This window comes from Hyperolius riggenbachi, chromosome 8 (assembly GCF_040937935.1).
Source record: "Hyperolius riggenbachi isolate aHypRig1 chromosome 8, aHypRig1.pri, whole genome shotgun sequence".
NCBI classification, from domain to species: domain Eukaryota; kingdom Metazoa; phylum Chordata; class Amphibia; order Anura; family Hyperoliidae; genus Hyperolius; species Hyperolius riggenbachi.
This window is the reverse complement of record NC_090653.1, coordinates 89,965,431-89,978,694: the sequence shown is the minus strand read 5'-3', so window position 1 is coordinate 89,978,694 and position 13,264 is coordinate 89,965,431. Positions and strand designations below refer to the sequence as shown.

At 43.1% G+C, this 13,264-nt stretch overlaps 16 non-coding genes across 16 annotated transcripts; 8 read left to right on the top strand and 8 right to left on the bottom strand.

The window, feature by feature from the left end:
* Window positions 1–1,132: 1,132 nt before the first annotated feature.
* On the bottom strand, window positions 1,133–1,242 carry TRNAL-CAA (transfer RNA leucine (anticodon CAA)). Its single transcript has 2 exons — window positions 1,205–1,242; window positions 1,133–1,178 (listed from the first exon to the last, which is right to left on the bottom strand). It is a non-coding gene; the product is annotated as a tRNA-Leu (tRNA).
* Window positions 1,243–1,519: 277 nt separating this feature from the next.
* On the top strand, window positions 1,520–1,592 carry TRNAR-UCG (transfer RNA arginine (anticodon UCG)). Its single transcript has one exon. It is a non-coding gene; the product is annotated as a tRNA-Arg (tRNA).
* A 1,154-nt stretch (window positions 1,593–2,746) lies between these two features.
* TRNAL-CAA (transfer RNA leucine (anticodon CAA)) lies at window positions 2,747–2,856 on the bottom strand. The gene is made up of 2 exons: window positions 2,819–2,856; window positions 2,747–2,792 (listed from the first exon to the last, which is right to left on the bottom strand). It is a non-coding gene; the product is annotated as a tRNA-Leu (tRNA).
* Window positions 2,857–3,133: 277 nt separating this feature from the next.
* Window positions 3,134–3,206, top strand: TRNAR-UCG (transfer RNA arginine (anticodon UCG)). The gene has a single exon. It is a non-coding gene; the product is annotated as a tRNA-Arg (tRNA).
* Window positions 3,207–4,360: 1,154 nt separating this feature from the next.
* Window positions 4,361–4,470, bottom strand: TRNAL-CAA (transfer RNA leucine (anticodon CAA)). The gene is made up of 2 exons: window positions 4,433–4,470; window positions 4,361–4,406 (listed from the first exon to the last, which is right to left on the bottom strand). It is a non-coding gene; the product is annotated as a tRNA-Leu (tRNA).
* A 277-nt stretch (window positions 4,471–4,747) lies between these two features.
* On the top strand, window positions 4,748–4,820 carry TRNAR-UCG (transfer RNA arginine (anticodon UCG)). Its single transcript has one exon. It is a non-coding gene; the product is annotated as a tRNA-Arg (tRNA).
* A 1,154-nt stretch (window positions 4,821–5,974) lies between these two features.
* Window positions 5,975–6,084, bottom strand: TRNAL-CAA (transfer RNA leucine (anticodon CAA)). The gene is made up of 2 exons: window positions 6,047–6,084; window positions 5,975–6,020 (listed from the first exon to the last, which is right to left on the bottom strand). It is a non-coding gene; the product is annotated as a tRNA-Leu (tRNA).
* A 277-nt stretch (window positions 6,085–6,361) lies between these two features.
* On the top strand, window positions 6,362–6,434 carry TRNAR-UCG (transfer RNA arginine (anticodon UCG)). The gene has a single exon. It is a non-coding gene; the product is annotated as a tRNA-Arg (tRNA).
* A 1,154-nt stretch (window positions 6,435–7,588) lies between these two features.
* TRNAL-CAA (transfer RNA leucine (anticodon CAA)) lies at window positions 7,589–7,698 on the bottom strand. Its single transcript has 2 exons — window positions 7,661–7,698; window positions 7,589–7,634 (listed from the first exon to the last, which is right to left on the bottom strand). It is a non-coding gene; the product is annotated as a tRNA-Leu (tRNA).
* A 277-nt stretch (window positions 7,699–7,975) lies between these two features.
* Window positions 7,976–8,048, top strand: TRNAR-UCG (transfer RNA arginine (anticodon UCG)). Its single transcript has one exon. It is a non-coding gene; the product is annotated as a tRNA-Arg (tRNA).
* A 1,154-nt stretch (window positions 8,049–9,202) lies between these two features.
* On the bottom strand, window positions 9,203–9,312 carry TRNAL-CAA (transfer RNA leucine (anticodon CAA)). The gene is made up of 2 exons: window positions 9,275–9,312; window positions 9,203–9,248 (listed from the first exon to the last, which is right to left on the bottom strand). It is a non-coding gene; the product is annotated as a tRNA-Leu (tRNA).
* Window positions 9,313–9,589: 277 nt separating this feature from the next.
* On the top strand, window positions 9,590–9,662 carry TRNAR-UCG (transfer RNA arginine (anticodon UCG)). Its single transcript has one exon. It is a non-coding gene; the product is annotated as a tRNA-Arg (tRNA).
* Window positions 9,663–10,816: 1,154 nt separating this feature from the next.
* On the bottom strand, window positions 10,817–10,926 carry TRNAL-CAA (transfer RNA leucine (anticodon CAA)). Its single transcript has 2 exons — window positions 10,889–10,926; window positions 10,817–10,862 (listed from the first exon to the last, which is right to left on the bottom strand). It is a non-coding gene; the product is annotated as a tRNA-Leu (tRNA).
* Window positions 10,927–11,203: 277 nt separating this feature from the next.
* On the top strand, window positions 11,204–11,276 carry TRNAR-UCG (transfer RNA arginine (anticodon UCG)). The gene has a single exon. It is a non-coding gene; the product is annotated as a tRNA-Arg (tRNA).
* A 1,154-nt stretch (window positions 11,277–12,430) lies between these two features.
* On the bottom strand, window positions 12,431–12,540 carry TRNAL-CAA (transfer RNA leucine (anticodon CAA)). Its single transcript has 2 exons — window positions 12,503–12,540; window positions 12,431–12,476 (listed from the first exon to the last, which is right to left on the bottom strand). It is a non-coding gene; the product is annotated as a tRNA-Leu (tRNA).
* A 278-nt stretch (window positions 12,541–12,818) lies between these two features.
* On the top strand, window positions 12,819–12,891 carry TRNAR-UCG (transfer RNA arginine (anticodon UCG)). The gene has a single exon. It is a non-coding gene; the product is annotated as a tRNA-Arg (tRNA).
* The last annotated feature ends 373 nt before the right edge of the window (window positions 12,892–13,264 follow it).

The following is a 13,264-nucleotide window of genomic DNA, read 5'->3' as shown; positions in this document are numbered from 1 at the left end:
TCTGTAGAGTATTTGCTCCTCTTGTTGTAAATGTCCTCGGAGACTTTGCAAAAGCCTGTGCTTCCTCACTCATGCTTATCATTCAATCCCTGCCCTTGACTGTTTACAGCTACAAAGGTGGCTGCTTTTGCTGAGCTTTCACCACAATGTCAATGACGCTAACTCTTTTCTTACAACTTGTGCAAGTCCCAGCAAAGTTTTTACATCAACCTCAAATAAACACTGCTAGTCCACACTGGGATTCTAACCTTTGCCTTACTTTGAACCCAATACCCTGATGGACCTTGGAAGAGACTCTAAGTAAACTATATGACCCAGGGTTCAAACATTCATGGTGGCAACTCCCTTTCTGCTAAGCATTTTGTTTACTAACATGAGAAAATTAATTTCCTATATGATTTAGGAAATCCTTGTCTGCAATTCTGCTGTAAGCCAGACTTTTACAAAGGTGCAGACACAGCATGTCAAGTGGCACGATGCGATTCCTTCTTGTTGCAAGCTCAACAATTTCAAAAGGTTGCCTCGGTTCCCAATTTATATGAAGAGTTCTTGCCTGAAATTTGGAAAGTATGTCTGTCATTTCCTCTGAAAAGATATGATCCACACCGCAAATGGAACACTGCAATTGGTTTTCTTGCAACCTGAACTCTTTTCAAGGAAGGGTCCGTTGAAAATTCAACAAATGAGTCTTGTCAGAAGAGGGAATAACCCCACCTCTTTCACCAAAGGTCAGAACATACAGGGAAGACCTGTAAGTTATTGCCAAAACCTATCTCCTGAGTTCGGTCTCCTTACATATTTGTCACTTTACCTGTACACTAACCTTTTAAGATTTAGCAAAACAAATTGCCTCCAAAGCTTCTGATCCTGATGAAGTGAACTAGAAGAGAAGATGAGCTAACCCATATGACTGTAGGTGTGCCAAAGGGGATGGAATTTGTCAGTTTGTAAAACGTGTGTTAGAAAGCTTGTAGAAAAAAGTTGGCCTTGTTCCTTTTCTGCGAGATTTTCCAAAAGTCCATGTGAGGTTGCTGTTGAGAAGGCCCTTTGAAGAGCCTAGTAAATGAAAAGACCCAAGAGCTTGTTTTGGCAGGCCTGACCAATTTGCCATGATGGACAAAGTGAAAAGCTCTGTCAGAAGTGGGATTTGAACCCACGCCTCCATTCAGAGACCAGAAGGCCCATGAGAAGGGAAGAGAAGCCTCTTGAGTCTGGCGCCTTAGACCACTCAGCCATCCTGACAAGCGGTGTACTATGTACCCATGCAGCTGGCACAATGACTATACTTAACAGAGAAGAGACAACCACAAACTTAGCCTAGAAGACTTCATGAACACTGCAAGGCATGTTTTTTTCTCTGAAAACACTCATCAAACTGCCATTTTGGATCACTGCAATACCTTAGACAGCAATGTCATGTGCCTGCTCTAACAAATGAAATCCTTTGTGCTCCTTGAGTGTCTTTTCCTATGCGGTGGCTGTTTCCAGTGAAAAATGGTTTCTTCATAAAGAGGCATGAGACTGCGTGGCCTAATGGATAAGGCGTCTGACTTCGGATCAGAAGATTGAGGGTTCGAGTCCCTTCGTGGTCGTTGAGCTCTGTTCTTGTCACTTCTGTAGAGTATTTGCTCCTCTTGTTGTAAATGTCCTCGGAGACTTTGCAAAAGCCTGTGCTTCCTCACTCATGCTTATCATTCAATCCCTGCCCTTGACTGTTTACAGCTACAAAGGTGGCTGCTTTTGCTGAGCTTTCACCACAATGTCAATGACGCTAACTCTTTTCTTACAACTTGTGCAAGTCCCAGCAAAGTTTTTACATCAACCTCAAATAAACACTGCTAGTCCACACTGGGATTCTAACCTTTGCCTTACTTTGAACCCAATACCCTGATGGACCTGGGAATAGACTCTAAGTAAACTATATGACCCAGGGTTCAAACATTCATGGTGGCATCTCCCTTTCTGCTAAGCATTTTGTTTACTAACAGGAGAAAATTAATTTCCTATATGATTTAGGAAATCCTTGTCTGCAATTCTGCTGTAAGCCAGACTTTTACAAAGGTGCAGACACAGCATGTCAAGTGGCACGATGCGATTCCTTCTTGTTGCAAGCTCAACAATTTCAAAAGGTTGCCTCGGTTCCCAATTTATATGAAGAGTTCTTGCCTGAAATTTGGAAAGTATGTCTGTCATTTCCTCTGAAAAGATATGATCCACACCGCAAATGGAACACTGCAATTGGTTTTCTTGCAACCTGAACTCTTTTCAAGGAAGGGTCCGTTGAAATTTCAACAAATGAGTCTTGTCAGAAGAGGGAATAACCCCACCTCTTTCACCAAAGGTCAGAACATACAGGGAAGACCTGTAAGTTATTGCCAAAACCTATCTCCTGAGTTCGGTCTCCTTACATATTTGTCACTTTACCTGTACACTAACCTTTTAAGATTTAGCAAAACAAATTGCCTCCAAAGCTTCTGATCCTGATGAAGTGAACTAGAAGAGAAGATGAGCTAACCCATATGACTGTAGGTGTGCCAAAGGGGATGGAATTTGTCAGTTTGTAAAACGTGTGTTAGAAAGCTTGTAGAAAAAAGTCGGCCTTGTTCCTTTTCTGCGAGATTTTCCAAAAGTCCATGTGAGGTTGCTGTTGAGAAGGCCCTTTGAAGAGCCTAGTAAATGAAAAGACCCAAGAGCTTGTTTTGGCAGGCCTGACCAATGTGCCATGATGGACAAAGTGAAAAAGCTCTGTCAGAAGTGGGATTTGAACCCACGCCTCCATTCGGAGACCAGAAGGCCCATGAGAAGGGAAGAGAAGCCTCTTGAGTCTGGCGCCTTAGACCACTCGGCCATCCTGACAAGCGGTGTACTATGTACCCATGCAGCTGGCACAATGACTATACTTAACAGAGAAGAGACAACCACAAACTTAGCCTAGAAGACTTCATGAACACTGCAAGGCATGTTTTTTTTTCTGAAAACACTCATCAAACTGCCATTTTGGATCACTGCAATACCTTAGACAGCAATGTCATGTGCCTGCTCTAACAAATGAAATCCTTTGTGCTCCTTGAGCGTCTTTTCCTATGCGGTGGCTGTTTCCAGTGGAAAATGGTTTCTTCATAAAGAGGCATGAGACTGCGTGGCCTAATGGATAAGGCGTCTGACTTCGGATCAGAAGATTGAGGGTTCGAGTCCCTTCGTGGTCGTTGAGCGCTGTTCTTGTCACTTCTGTAGAGTATTTGCTTCTCTTGTTGTAAATGTCCTCGGAGACTTTGCAAAAGCCTGTGCTTCCTCACTCATGCTTATCATTCAATCCCTGCCCTTGACTGTTTACAGCTACAAAGGTGGCTGCTTTTGCTGAGCTTTCACCACAATGTCAATGACGCTAACTCTTTTCTTACAACTTGTGCAAGTCCCAGCAAAGTTTTTACATCAACCTCAAATAAACACTGCTAGTCCACACTGGGATTCTAACCTTTGCCTTACTTTGAACCCAATACCCTGATAGACCTGGGAAGAGACTCTAAGTAAACTATATGACCCAGGGTTCAAACATTCATGGTGGCATCTCCCTTTCTGCTAAGCATTTTGTTTACTAACATGAGAAAATTAATTTCCTATATGATTTAGGAAATCCTTGTCTGCAATTCTGCTGTAAGCCAGACTTTTACAAAGGTGCAGACACAGCATGTCAAGTGGCACGATGCGATTCCTTCTTGTTGCAAGCTCAACAATTTCAAAAGGTTGCCTCGGTTCCCAATTTATATGAAGAGTTCTTGCCTGAAATTTGGAAAGTATGTCTGTCATTTCCTCTGAAAAGATATGATCCACACCGCAAATGGAACACTGCAATTGGTTTTCTTGCAACCTGAACTCTTTTCAAGGAAGGGTCCGTTGAAATTTCAACAAATGAGTCTTGTCAGAAGAGGGAATAACCCCACCTCTTTCACCAAAGGTCAGAACATACAGGGAAGACCTGTAAGTTATTGTCAAAACCTATCTCCTGAGTTCGGTCTCCTTACATATTTGTCACTTTACCTGTACACTAACCTTTTAAGATTTAGCAAAACAAATTGCCTCCAAAGCTTCTGATCCTGATGAAGTGAACTAGAAGAGAAGATGAGCTAACCCATATGACTGTAGGTGTGCCAAAGGGGATGGAATTTGTCAGTTTGTAAAACGTGTGTTAGAAAGCTTGTAGAAAAAAGTCGGCCTTGTTCCTTTTCTGCGAGATTTTCCAAAAGTCCATGTGAGGTTGCTGTTGAGAAGGCCCTTTGAAGAGCCTAGTAAATGAAAAGACCCAAGAGCTTGTTTTGGCAGGCCTGACCAATGTGCCATGATGGACAAAGTGAAAAAGCTCTGTCAGAAGTGGGATTTGAACCCACGCCTCCATTCGGAGACCAGAAGGCCCATGAGAAGGGAAGAGAAGCCTCTTGAGTCTGGCGCCTTAGACCACTCGGCCATCCTGACAAGCGGTGCACTATGTACCCATGCAGCTGGCACAATGACTATACTTAACAGAGAAGAGACAACCACAAACTTAGCCTAGAAGACTTCATGAACACTGCAAGGCATGTTTTTTTCTCTGAAAACACTCATCAAACTGCCATTTTGGATCACTGCAATACCTTAGACAGCAATGTCATGTGCCTGCTCTAACAAATGAAATCCTTTGTGCTCCTTGAGCGTCTTTTCCTATGCGGTGGCTGTTTCCAGTGGAAAATGGTTTCTTCATAAAGAGGCATGAGACCGCGTGGCCTAATGGATAAGGCGTCTGACTTCGGATCAGAAGATTGAGGGTTCGAGTCCCTTCCTGGTCGTTGAGTTCTGTTCTTGTCACTTCTGTAGAGTATTTGCTCCTCTTGTTGTAAATGTCCTCGGAGACTTTGCAAAAGCCTGTGCTTCCTCACTCATGCTTATCATTCAATCCCTGCCCTTGACTGTTTACAGCTACAAAGGTGGCTGCTTTTGCTGAGCTTTCACCACAATGTCAATGACGCTAACTCTTTTCTTACAACTTGTGCAAGTCCCAGCAAAGTTTTTACATCAACCTCAAATAAACACTGCTAGTCCACACTGGGATTCTAACCTTTGCCTTACTTTGAACCCAATACCCTGATAGACCTGGGAAGAGACTCTAAGTAAACTATATGACCCAGGGTTCAAACATTCATGGTGGCATCTCCCTTTCTGCTAAGCATTTTGTTTACTAACATGAGAAAATTAATTTCCTATATGATTTAGGAAATCCTTGTCTGCAATTCTGCTGTAAGCCAGACTTTTACAAAGGTGCAGACACAGCATGTCAAGTGGCACGATGCGATTCCTTCTTGTTGCAAGCTCAACAATTTCAAAAGGTTGCCTCGGTTCCCAATTTATATGAAGAGTTCTTGCCTGAAATTTGGAAAGTATGTCTGTCATTTCCTCTGAAAAGATATGATCCACACCGCAAATGGAACACTGCAATTGGTTTTCTTGCAACCTGAACTCTTTTCAAGGAAGGGTCCGTTGAAATTTCAACAAATGAGTCTTGTCAGAAGAGGGAATAACCCCACCTCTTTCACCAAAGGTCAGAACATACAGGGAAGACCTGTAAGTTATTGCCAAAACCTATCTCCTGAGTTCGGTCTCCTTACATATTTGTCACTTTACCTGTACACTAACCTTTTAAGATTTAGCAAAACAAATTGCCTCCAAAGCTTCTGATCCTGATGAAGTGAACTAGAAGAGAAGATGAGCTAACCCATATGACTGTAGGTGTGCCAAAGGGGATGGAATTTGTCAGTTTGTAAAACGTGTGTTAGAAAGCTTGTAGAAAAAAGTCGGCCTTGTTCCTTTTCTGCGAGATTTTCCAAAAGTCCATGTGAGGTTGCTGTTGAGAAGGCCCTTTGAAGAGCCTAGTAAATGAAAAGACCCAAGAGCTTGTTTTGGCAGGCCTGACCAATGTGCCATGATGGACAAAGTGAAAAAGCTCTGTCAGAAGTGGGATTTGAACCCACGCCTCCATTCGGAGACCAGAAGGCCCATGAGAAGGGAAGAGAAGCCTCTTGAGTCTGGCGCCTTAGACCACTCGGCCATCCTGACAAGCGGTGCACTATGTACCCATGCAGCTGGCACAATGACTATACTTAACAGAGAAGAGACAACCACAAACTTAGCCTAGAAGACTTCATGAACACTGCAAGGCATGTTTTTTACTCTGAAAACACTCATCAAACTGCCATTTTGGATCACTGCAATACCTTAGACAGCAATGTCATGTGCCTGCTCTAACAAATGAAATCCTTTGTGCTCCTTGAGCGTCTTTTCCTATGCGGTGGCTGTTTCCAGTGGAAAATGGTTTCTTCATAAAGAGGCATGAGACCGCGTGGCCTAATGGATAAGGCGTCTGACTTCGGATCAGAAGATTGAGGGTTCGAGTCCCTTCGTGGTCGTTGAGTTCTGTTCTTGTCACTTCTGTAGAGTATTTGCTCCTCTTGTTGTAAATGTCCTCGGAGACTTTGCAAAAGCCTGTGCTTCCTCACTCATGCTTATCATTCAATCCCTGCCCTTGACTGTTTACAGCTACAAAGGTGGCTGCTTTTGCTGAGCTTTCACCACAATGTCAATGACGCTAACTCTTTTCTTACAACTTGTGCAAGTCCCAGCAAAGTTTTTACATCAACCTCAAATAAACACTGCTAGTCCACACTGGGATTCTAACCTTTGCCTTACTTTGAACCCAATACCCTGATGGACCTTGGAAGAGACTCTAAGTAAACTATATGACCCAGGGTTCAAACATTCATGGTGGCATCTCCCTTTCTGCTAAGCATTTTGTTTACTAACATGAGAAAATTAATTTCCTATATGATTTAGGAAATCCTTGTCTGCAATTCTGCTGTAAGCCAGACTTTTACAAAGGTGCAGACACAGCATGTCAAGTGGCACGATGCGATTCCTTCTTGTTGCAAGCTCAACAATTTCAAAAGGTTGCCTCGGTTCCCAATTTATATGAAGAGTTCTTGCCTGAAATTTGGAAAGTATGTCTGTCATTTCCTCTGAAAAGATATGATCCACACCGCAAATGGAACACTGCAATTGGTTTTCTTGCAACCTGAACTCTTTTCAAGGAAGGGTCCGTTGAAATTTCAACAAATGAGTCTTGTCAGAAGAGGGAATAACCCCACCTCTTTCACCAAAGGTCAGAACATACAGGGAAGACCTGTAAGTTATTGCCAAAACCTATCTCCTGAGTTCGGTCTCCTTACATATTTGTCACTTTACCTGTACACTAACCTTTTAAGATTTAGCAAAACAAATTGCCTCCAAAGCTTCTGATCCTGATGAAGTGAACTAGAAGAGAAGATGAGCTAACCCATATGACTGTAGGTGTGCCAAAGGGGATGGAATTTGTCAGTTTGTAAAACGTGTGTTAGAAAGCTTGTAGAAAAAAGTCGGCCTTGTTCCTTTTCTGCGAGATTTTCCAAAAGTCCATGTGAGGTTGCTGTTGAGAAGGCCCTTTGAAGAGCCTAGTAAATGAAAAGACCCAAGAGCTTGTTTTGGCAGGCCTGACCAATGTGCCATGATGGACAAAGTGAAAAAGCTCTGTCAGAAGTGGGATTTGAACCCACGCCTCCATTCGGAGACCAGAAGGCCCATGAGAAGGGAAGAGAAGCCTCTTGAGTCTGGCGCCTTAGACCACTCGGCCATCCTGACAAGCGGTGCACTATGTACCCATGCAGCTGGCACAATGACTATACTTAACAGAGAAGAGACAACCACAAACTTAGCCTAGAAGACTTCATGAACACTGCAAGGCATGTTTTTTTCTCTGAAAACACTCATCAAACTGCCATTTTGGATCACTGCAATACCTTAGACAGCAATGTCATGTGCCTGCTCTAACAAATGAAATCCTTTGTGCTCCTTGAGCGTCTTTTCCTATGCGGTGGCTGTTTCCAGTGGAAAATGGTTTCTTCATAAAGAGGCATGAGACCGCGTGGCCTAATGGATAAGGCGTCTGACTTCGGATCAGAAGATTGAGGGTTCGAGTCCCTTCGTGGTCGTTGAGTTCTGTTCTTGTCACTTCTGTAGAGTATTTGCTCCTCTTGTTGTAAATGTCCTCGGAGACTTTGCAAAAGCCTGTGCTTCCTCACTCATGCTTATCATTCAATCCCTGCCCTTGACTGTTTACAGCTACAAAGGTGGCTGCTTTTGCTGAGCTTTCACCACAATGTCAATGACGCTAACTCTTTTCTTACAACTTGTGCAAGTCCCAGCAAAGTTTTTACATCAACCTCAAATAAACACTGCTAGTCCACACTGGGATTCTAACCTTTGCCTTACTTTGAACCCAATACCCTGATGGACCTGGGAAGAGACTCTAAGTAAACTATATGACCCAGGGTTCAAACATTCATGGTGGCATCTCCCTTTCTGCTAAGCATTTTGTTTACTAACATGAGAAAATTAATTTCCTATATGATTTAGGAAATCCTTGTCTGCAATTCTGCTGTAAGCCAGACTTTTACAAAGGTGCAGACACAGCATGTCAAGTGGCACGATGCGATTCCTTCTTGTTGCAAGCTCAACAATTTCAAAAGGTTGCCTCGGTTCCCAATTTATATGAAGAGTTCTTGCCTGAAATTTGGAAAGTATGTCTGTCATTTCCTCTGAAAAGATATGATCCACACCGCAAATGGAACACTGCAATTGGTTTTCTTGCAACCTGAACTCTTTTCAAGGAAGGGTCCGTTGAAATTTCAACAAATGAGTCTTGTCAGAAGCGGGAATAACCCCACCTCTTTCACCAAAGGTCAGAACATACAGGGAAGACCTGTAAGTTATTGCCAAAACCTATCTCCTGAGTTCGGTCTCCTTACATATTTGTCACTTTACCTGTACACTAACCTTTTAAGATTTAGCAAAACAAATTGCCTCCAAAGCTTCTGATCCTGATGAAGTGAACTAGAAGAGAAGATGAGCTAACCCATATGACTGTAGGTGTGCCAAAGGGGATGGAATTTGTCAGTTTGTAAAACGTGTGTTAGAAAGCTTGTAGAAAAAAGTCGGCCTTGTTCCTTTTCTGCGAGATTTTCCAAAAGTCCATGTGAGGTTGCTGTTGAGAAGGCCCTTTGAAGAGCCTAGTAAATGAAAAGACCCAAGAGCTTGTTTTGGCAGGCCTGACCAATGTGCCATGATGGACAAAGTGAAAAAGCTCTGTCAGAAGTGGGATTTGAACCCACACCTCCATTCGGAGACCAGAAGGCCCATGAGAAGGGAAGAGAAGCCTCTTGAGTCTGGCGCCTTAGACCACTCGGCCATCCTGACAAGCGGTGCACTATGTACCCATGCAGCTGGCACAATGACTATACTTAACAGAGAAGAGACAACCACAAACTTAGCCTAGAAGACTTCATGAACACTGCAAGGCATGTTTTTTTCTCTGAAAACACTCATCAAACTGCCATTTTGGATCACTGCAATACCTTAGACAGCAATGTCATGTGCCTGCTCTAACAAATGAAATCCTTTGTGCTCCTTGAGCGTCTTTTCCTATGCGGTGGCTGTTTCCAGTGGAAAATGGTTTCTTCATAAAGAGGCATGAGACCGCGTGGCCTAATGGATAAGGCGTCTGACTTCGGATCAGAAGATTGAGGGTTCGAGTCCCTTCGTGGTCGTTGAGTTCTGTTCTTGTCACTTCTGTAGAGTATTTGCTCCTCTTGTTGTAAATGTCCTCGGAGACTTTGCAAAAGCCTGTGCTTCCTCACTCATGCTTATCATTCAATCCCTGCCCTTGACTGTTTACAGCTACAAAGGTGGCTGCTTTTGCTGAGCTTTCACCACAATGTCAATGACGCTAACTCTTTTCTTACAACTTGTGCAAGTCCCAGCAAAGTTTTTACATCAACCTCAAATAAACACTGCTAGTCCACACTGGGATTCTAACCTTTGCCTTACTTTGAACCCAATACCCTGATGGACCTTGGAAGAGACTCTAAGTAAACTATATGACCCAGGGTTCAAACATTCATGGTGGCATCTCCCTTTCTGCTAAGCATTTTGTTTACTAACATGAGAAAATTAATTTCCTATATGATTTAGGAAATCCTTGTCTGCAATTCTGCTGTAAGCCAGACTTTTACAAAGGTGCAGACACAGCATGTCAAGTGGCACGATGCGATTCCTTCTTGTTGCAAGCTCAACAATTTCAAAAGGTTGCCTCGGTTCCCAATTTATATGAAGAGTTCTTGCCTGAAATTTGGAAAGTATGTCTGTCATTTCCTCTGAAAAGATATGATCCACACCGCAAATGGAACACTGCAATTGGTTTTCTTGCAACCTGAACTCTTTTCAAGGAAGGGTCCGTTGAAATTTCAACAAATGAGTCTTGTCAGAAGAGGGAATAACCCCACCTCTTTCACCAAAGGTCAGAACATACAGGGAAGACCTGTAAGTTATTGCCAAAACCTATCTCCTGAGTTCGGTCTCCTTACATATTTGTCACTTTACCTGTACACTAACCTTTTAAGATTTAGCAAAACAAATTGCCTCCAAAGCTTCTGATCCTGATGAAGTGAACTAGAAGAGAAGATGAGCTAACCCATATGACTGTAGGTGTGCCAAAGGGGATGGAATTTGTCAGTTTGTAAAACGTGTGTTAGAAAGCTTGTAGAAAAAAGTCAGCCTTGTTCCTTTTCTGCGAGATTTTCCAAAAGTCCATGTGAGGTTGCTGTTGAGAAGGCCCTTTGAAGAGCCTAGTAAATGAAAAGACCCAAGAGCTTGTTTTGGCAGGCCTGACCAATGTGCCATGATGGACAAAGTGAAAAAGCTCTGTCAGAAGTGGGATTTGAACCCACGCCTCCATTCGGAGACCAGAAGGCCCATGAGAAGGGAAGAGAAGCCTCTTGAGTCTGGCGCCTTAGACCACTCGGCCATCCTGACAAGCGGTGTACTATGTACCCATGCAGCTGGCACAATGACTATACTTAACAGAGAAGAGACAACCACAAACTTAGCCTAGAAGACTTCATGAACACTGCAAGGCATGTTTTTTTCTCTGAAAACACTCATCAAACTGCCATTTTGGATCACTGCAATACCTTAGACAGCAATGTCATGTGCCTGCTCTAACAAATGAAATCCTTTGTGCTCCTTGAGCGTCTTTTCCTATGCGGTGGCTGTTTCCAGTGGAAAATGGTTTCTTCATAAAGAGGCATGAGACCGCGTGGCCTAATGGATAAGGCGTCTGACTTCGGATCAGAAGATTGAGGGTTCGAGTCCCTTCGTGGTCGTTGAGCTCTGTTCTTGTCACTTCTGTAGAGTATTTGCTCCTCTTGTTGTAAATGTCCTCGGAGACTTTGCAAAAGCCTGTGCTTCCTCACTCATGCTTATCATTCAATCCCTGCCCTTGACTGTTTACAGCTACAAAGGTGGCTGCTTTTGCTGAGCTTTCACCACAATGTCAATGACGCTAACTCTTTTCTTACAACTTGTGCAAGTCCCAGCAAAGTTTTTACATCAACCTCAAATAAACACTGCTAGTCCACACTGGGATTCTAACCTTTGCCTTACTTTGAACCCAATACCCTGATAGACCTGGGAAGAGACTCTAAGTAAACTATATGACCCAGGGTTCAAACATTCATGGTGGCATCTCCCTTTCTGCTAAGCATTTTGTTTACTAACATGAGAAAATTAATTTCCTATATGATTTAGGAAATCCTTGTCTGCAATTCTGCTGTAAGCCAGACTTTTACAAAGGTGCAGACACAGCATGTCAAGTGGCACGATGCGATTCCTTCTTGTTGCAAGCTCAACAATTTCAAAAGGTTGCCTCGGTTCCCAATTTATATGAAGAGTTCTTGCCTGAAATTTGGAAAGTATGTCTGTCATTTCCTCTGAAAAGATATGATCCACACCGCAAATGGAACACTGCAATTGGTTTTCTTGCAACCTGAACTCTTTTCAAGGAAGGGTCCGTTGAAATTTCAACAAATGAGTCTTGTCAGAAGAGGGAATAACCCCACCTCTTTCACCAAAGGTCAGAACATACAGGGAAGACCTGTAAGTTATTGCCAAAACCTATCTCCTGAGTTCGGTCTCCTTACATATTTGTCACTTTACCTGTACACTAACCTTTTAAGATTTAGCAAAACAAACTGCCTCCAAAGCTTCTGATCCTGATAAAGTGAACTAGAAGAGAAGATGAGCTAACCCATATGACTGTAGGTGTGCCAAAGGGGATGGAATTTGTCAGTTTGTAAAACGTGTGTTAGAAAGCTTATAGAAAAAAGTCGGCCTTGTTCCTTTTCTGTGAGATTTTCCAAAAGTCCATGTGAGGTTGCTGTTGAGAAGGCCCTTTGAAGAGCCTAGTAAATGAAAAGACCCAAGAGCTTGTTTTGGCAGGCCTGACCAATGTGCCATGATGGACAAAGTGAAAAAGCTCTGTCAGAAGTGGGATTTGAACCCACGCCTCCATTCGGAGACCAGAAGGCCCATGAGAAGGGAAGAGAAGCCTCTTGAGTCTGGCACCTTAGACCACTCGGCCATCCTGACAAGCGGTGTACTATGTACCCATGCAGCTGGCACAATGACTATACTTAACAGAGAAGAGACAACCACAAACTTAGCCTAGAAGACTTCATGAACACTGCAAGGCATGTTTTTTTTTTCTGAAAACACTCATCAAACTGCCATTTTGGATCACTGCAATACCTTAGACAGCAATGTCATGTGCCTGCTCTAACAAATGAAATCCTTTGTGCTCCTTGAGCGTCTTTTCCTATGCGGTGGCTGTTTCCAGTGGAAAATGGTTTCTTCATAAAGAGGCATGAGACCGTGTGGCCTAATGGATAAGGCGTCTGACTTCGGATTAGAAGATTGAGGGTTCGAGTCCCTTCGTGGTCATTGAGCTCTGTTCTTGTCACTTCTGTAGAGTATTTGCTCCTCTTGATGTAAATGTCCTCGGAGACTTTGCAAAAGCCTGTGCTTCCTCACTCATGCTTATCATTCAATCCCTGCCCTTGACTGTTTACAGCTACAAAGGTGGCTGCTTTTGCTGAGCTTTCACCACAATGTCAATGACGCTAACTCTTTTCTTACAACTTGTGCAAGTCCCAGCAAAGTTTTTACATCAACCTCAAATAAACACTGCTAGTCCACACTGGGATTCTAACCTTTGCCTTACTTTGAACCCAATACCCTGATGGACCTGGGAAGAGACTCTAAGTAAACAATATGACCCAGGGTTCAAAAATTCATGGTGGCATCTCCCTTTCTG